Below are 6,000 nucleotides of genomic sequence, written 5' to 3'. Positions count from 1 at the left end.
TTTAAATTTTTGTTTATTTTATCTTTTTCTCCCCTTCCCTTCTTGTTCCTCACCAAACCTCGGCAACCAGCCAAAGGGGAGGGCAGGCAATGTCGACCTCACCGACATCAGGCGAGGCTAGCCCCCACCGGTGACTAGTGAGGTTGGGCCTCGCCCATCCACGGCTTCATCTCGAGGAGCGTTCAATCCCTGCAATGATGAAAGACGTGTTTGTGAAAATGCCATCGACAAACAAGCATTGCAAGTGGCAACCACCACAGATTTTACTCCAAAGACTTAACTATAGCACATGAAGCATGCGAATCCGAAGCAGCCGGGCGAGGGTCGGAAGAGATGGTCGCTTTGGCAATCCCATACACGAAGAAAACGCAACAGCGCACAAAAAGCAGAGACCTTGAGGGAAGGGCAGAATGGAAGAAACCTCCGCAAGGAAGCCATGCGAAGGGAAATGAAGGCGATCTTGAGAATCACCGCGCCAAAGCCTTGGTGGAACAAATGTGATGTTCGCCCAGATCCGGCGAGGACAAGTCTCGCCTGCCCATGGCAAGGCCGACCTCACCGTCCCTACCCTCTGGCGACGGGCTGTAGGAAGAAGAAGGTCAAGGGAGAAAAGAAAGAAAGAGAAAAATATTAAAATAAAATAAAATACTAAAAAATATTAAATTACTATTAAAAATTAATCACATTAGCGTCGGCTGGTGTTCTCGTCAGTGATTTCCAGTCAAAGTTGGCCGGTAAGATTGAATTGACGTGGTTGCAATAGGTTTATGATTTTTTTGGTAATTTTTCTCTTCAATGTTTGTGGCAAATCGTAAGGAATATGACACGATTGAGAGTTTGTGATGATCTTCAAGTTTAATCACAAGTTAATATATGTCGAACGTAAATTATTGCTGCAAGAAAGATTATTTATGGAATCATCTGCATCTCAACTTTAACAATCGACTCGGTCTTATCGTCAAAATCTTGTATGCCCTTTTCAAAGGTTGACACTTCCGGTCCTTATGAATTAACTCCCAATCAGGACTTTGTCCTTAGTCTAGGAGAGGAGGGAGAGACGGGGCATTGATACTTATCTGTTCGCTTCACAAAGAAACCAACGGTTCGAAACATATTTTTTCATCATCCATCATCTATATCGCACGAGAAGATAACGTCCATATATCTTACTATAGATCTCGAATCATCAATTCAAATTAGCTTGAGTAGAGGCGATCATTGGGCGGGCTCTGCCCTGTCAAAGCTCGAAAGTCGGGTCTAATGTGTTGCGCCACATCCGCTCATATGATCATATTGAAATTTAGGATCGAACCCACCCATTCATCTCTTGAGCCACATCGAGACTAGCGGGTTGTTTGCCCATTGATCACCTATGTTGAAGTATAGTTATGGATATTAAAGAATTCCCGGTTAGAGAACATTCTTAGAGATATTTTTAGATATTAGGGATATTATCTGACATTCTATGATATTCTAAAATAGATAATTTCCTTATCAGAATGGATTACTTCATTTCCTATGCATATTGTTCGGGTCTAAATATCCTTTTCTAATAAAGTGAAATGACAAGCCAATTAAGTGAATATGTAGTCTCCTCTCTCTCTTAGGGTGCGCATGAAAACACTTCTCCATAAGAAATCAACTTCTAATCAGAAGTTGATTTCTCTACTTCTCCTCAAAAATAGAAGTTGATTTTTCTACTTCTGCTCCAGATTGACTTCTGATTAGAAAAATTCGTTTGATAACGGTTGAAAATTTATACTTTTGAAACATTATTAACAAAATCTTTGGCGGTGATGGTTGATGGTGGCGGTGGTCGGCGGTGGTCGACGGCGGTGGTCGGCGGTCGGCGAGGGCCTGCGGTGGCGGTTGGTGGCAATCGTTGGCGACGATCGGCGGCGGCGTTCGGCGGTGGTCGTGCTCAATGGCCGGCGATCACAGCAACGGTGGTTGGCGGAGGCGTCGGCGGTGGTCGTCGATGGCGGTGGGCGGCCGCAGCTGCGGTGGCTATGGTCGGTGGCCGGCGGTCACAGCAATGGTAGTCGACAGAGGTGGGTGTGGTGCAAGAAGTCATTCCGGAGCCAAGAAGTTAAAATTTTTTACTTCTTAAAATTGGGCAAAAATCTTATCAGAAGTGAAAAATCTTGCTAGAAGTGAAAAATTCTATCAGAAGTCAATTTTTTTACCAAACAGATTTCTACTTCGATCGGGTTTTTATCAAACACATTTCTCCACCGGATGGACTTCTAGCAGAGAAATGGAATTTCTGAAGTGTTACCATGCGCGCCCTTAAAGATCCTAGAATTATTTCATAATCAGTAACCGAAAAAATGAAGGTGTGTAAAAAAAAATTACACATTCTATATATTTACCATTTTATCATTTCATTAACTAATTTTTCCAAATCGAATGAACTAGATTTACATGGCTAACATCTCACGGACGTGTGAAGGATGAAAATTGAGGTGCCGGTGGCTGGCCGAAAATCCATGAGTCGGTCACTGAAAATGTTAAACATCAAGACGTCTTCGCTAGTCGATGTGGGACCATATCATCATGCCACACGCGTTCACGCTATAGTCAATGTATCTCGGTGCTGGATTAATGTTTATCTTTATATATTTGCGTGTGTATGTTTGTCCGACCAAACGGAAAGAGGAAATTACCAATCAAAATTAATCCTTGACATACAAGCGCGAATAATGGGGACCATTTATCCATTTACGTCCTCAATTGCGACGAATCGTGTAAGGATTAGACAATTTCCGACACGAATTGGCAGGATGCCACAGCAAGTTAAATAAAACAAGAACTAGCACATATTTAAAATTGAGCATCAACTCATAGCTTGTTCAGAAACATCACAATGTCTTGTAAATAACACCACTTTAAACTGACACAGGCCCGTGTTCATTCTCCAAGCCTATGTTGATAGAATGCAAAGCTTGCTTGAATTGGGCCTATGTTGTCAAAACCATTTCGGTCTGTCCAATACCCGTTTTAAGATACTGATTTAGAAACACTTGGGCCTTGTACAACGAACATGTAAAGAACTCCTTCATGGTCCTAGTCCATTTGTACCCGAAAATTGGGTGGGTTCCCACTTGAAAAATCTTCAAAGCTTAACCAAAAAAGAGCACAATAAGTGGTATTAACCAAAAAAAAAAATCTTAAACCTATTGCAATTACGCTGATTCAATCCTAAACTTTTTTACACTTTGCTAATCAAGTCTATTTAACCAATTCTGACCGGAAAAAACCGACATGGACATTAGCCCTTCAACATAACACGACCAGCGATGACGTGGACAAATTTTATTTTGAATTTTCATATGATTTTTTTTCTTTACTTTTTCTTTTTTACCATGTACTTAGGTTGGGCGAGGGCGTTGCAGCCCTCACCGGTCCCATGCTAGCGAGGCCGTGTCGATCTTCGCCTAGACTTGGCAAGGGCACCATGGCTCTCGCCTAGAGCCGGCGACCCTTGCCAGCCCTAAGTACAAGGGAAAAATTAAAAAAGTAAAGAAAATAAAATAAATAAATAAATATATATTTTAAATGTTATTTAAGCTTTGTCCATATTAGTGCGGATCGTGCCACGTAGGACAATCGGCGTCTACGTCGGCATTTTTCGATTAAAATTAGCCGGATGGACTAAATCGGCACAAATGCAAAATATTTAGGATTGAAATGACTAAAAAAAATTTAAGGCTGAATTGACACAATTTCAATAAGTTTAAGACTTTTTCAATAATTTTTCCCACAATAAGTAGACCCCCATAATCACAATGGAAATTGGCTGACCCTTGAATGATCATTGAGCTGTCTCTTCTTCTTCTTCTTCTTCTTCCAATGTGTGAACTCTTCAGCCACTAATATCCCTTCTAAGTTTGAATTTCTCCATGTCGGTACAAACCCATCCCTTCTAAAAGATTTACACTGTCGTGGTTCGATAATGATTGCATCGTTGAACTGATATTGTGAAGTTGGACAAGCCTCATGGTGCGCAAGCACCCAAAGGAGAGGAAAACAGAGCTAGTGACCCCCTTCCACACGCTTCATGGATTCTTGTAGAACGACTTTTGGAACCACTCCTTTGGAGTTTCTCAAGCCTTCTTGATCAGAATTATACATGACCCACCAAAACCCACAAATCCTCCATTGTTTCATACTCAGACGGTTCATGTTCCCACCATCACCGCGCTCGCTCTCATTCCACCTCCACGTATTGGCTAAGTACCGGGCACACAATAGACTTACCTTATTCCATCAATCGCCACTCGAGCGGAAGTGCTTGGATACAAAATATAAATTGCACCGATAGATTTTCCATCATCACATTCACATAGCTATGGAGGGATACAAGGTAGGAAATTCATAAGTGTAGAGGAGTCTGCGGAAGCAAAAGCATTGGTGCTGCAAGCACAAGACAGTGGAGATGGTCGGATTTTACCACGTTATTCTCCACGAAAGTGCGCCATAAATGATGTTTTTTCGAGAAAAAAATTAAGAGGAGCAATGTGCCAGCAAACCAAGTCAAGACGAATAAGGTGATGGTCTCCACACGGATCTTTGAGTCACGAGGCTTGTCAAAACATGTCACTTCATTGAAATGTCACATTCTCGAAGTGTGAAAGCAATAAATTTCATTCAGTTCCATATCAATCTACACGAAATCGCAACACTCGCTCTCATTTAATTCTGAGCTACACAAGTCAATATACATCTGCTGATCTTCGATTCATAAGCTTGCTCTGTCGGTGTGCAGTTGATAAGATTCCATACACAAAGCGTCAATACGATCTCCAATGGAAAATTACCAAAAAAATCTCGAACCTATTGTAATTGTGCTAATTCAGTCCTAAATCTTTTGCATTTGCGTTAATTTAGTCCTTCCAATCCATTTTGATCGGTTAGCGTTGAATGGCGCTGCTGGCACCGACATGACAAAGTTCAATAATATTTTAACGTTTCTTTGAATTATGCTATAACTTTTTCTTTTTTTTACTTTTTCTTCTTTTTTGGCTTAGGGTCTAGGTTGCCTGGAGGCCCTCGCCAACACCGGGTGAGGGAGAGTAGCCCCCGGCCTAGATCTGGCGACGATGTTCTTGCCTAGTGCCAGGGAGGGCGTCCCAACCCTAAGCTTGAAAAGAAAAAAGAAAAAAGAAAAAAATATAAAAAAAAATTCACATATTATGAAAAGTTGCCACGTCAACGTCGGCTGGCCAAAGTTGGTTGTAAGGACTAAATTGGTAAAAAGAAAGTTTTAGGACTAAATTGTCATAATTGTAATGAGTTTAAGACTTTTTTTGTAATTTAGCGATCCTCAATAGCTATGAGTGGGAGAGAAGTGACGCGAGTCATGAGCAAAGGATCTGTTGCATTCGAATTAGACCTGTCAAAATGGGTCTAAAATCCATTTTTATTTAAATGGGTCACTCTTTATTCCTAGACTAGCCATAATGGGTTTTAAAAATTAGAAGACCAAAATAGATGGGTCATAAATGGGTCTACTCTAAACCCATTTAGAACCCAGTTAACTCATTTAACCCAATCTCTTCTTCTTCAATCTTCGGTCTTTAGACTCTTCACTCATGACGCGACATAGCTTTAGGATCTTCTCTCTCCCTCTTCGACTCGACTCGACTCGACTCTTGCCGACTTACGACTCTCACGGATGGTGGCGGATCACCCAAAGCTGCTCAAGGGGAAGATGATTGCCATGGTGGTCTTGGACGGCCGAGGCGAGGCCAAGGCTAACCAGTACAACCGCATCCTTATCGTTGAGACCCCGACCATGGACTCGCTCAAGGAGGTGCGTTTGCAAGCTCGGTTCTCTATGTCCTTATTGCTTACGAAAAATGATGGGTGAGTATCGACTGGGTTTTCAACTGATTTGGTTTCGATCCATGGGTCGGAGTTGCTTCAGTTGATTTAGGTGGAGTGGTGCAAATTGGTTGCTAGTGATGGATTGTGGAGCTTTGATAGAGATTGTCGAGT

This window comes from Rhodamnia argentea, chromosome 2 (assembly GCF_020921035.1).
Source record: "Rhodamnia argentea isolate NSW1041297 chromosome 2, ASM2092103v1, whole genome shotgun sequence".
NCBI classification, from domain to species: Eukaryota; Viridiplantae; Streptophyta; class Magnoliopsida; order Myrtales; family Myrtaceae; genus Rhodamnia; species Rhodamnia argentea.
This window is presented reverse-complemented; position numbering follows the sequence as displayed.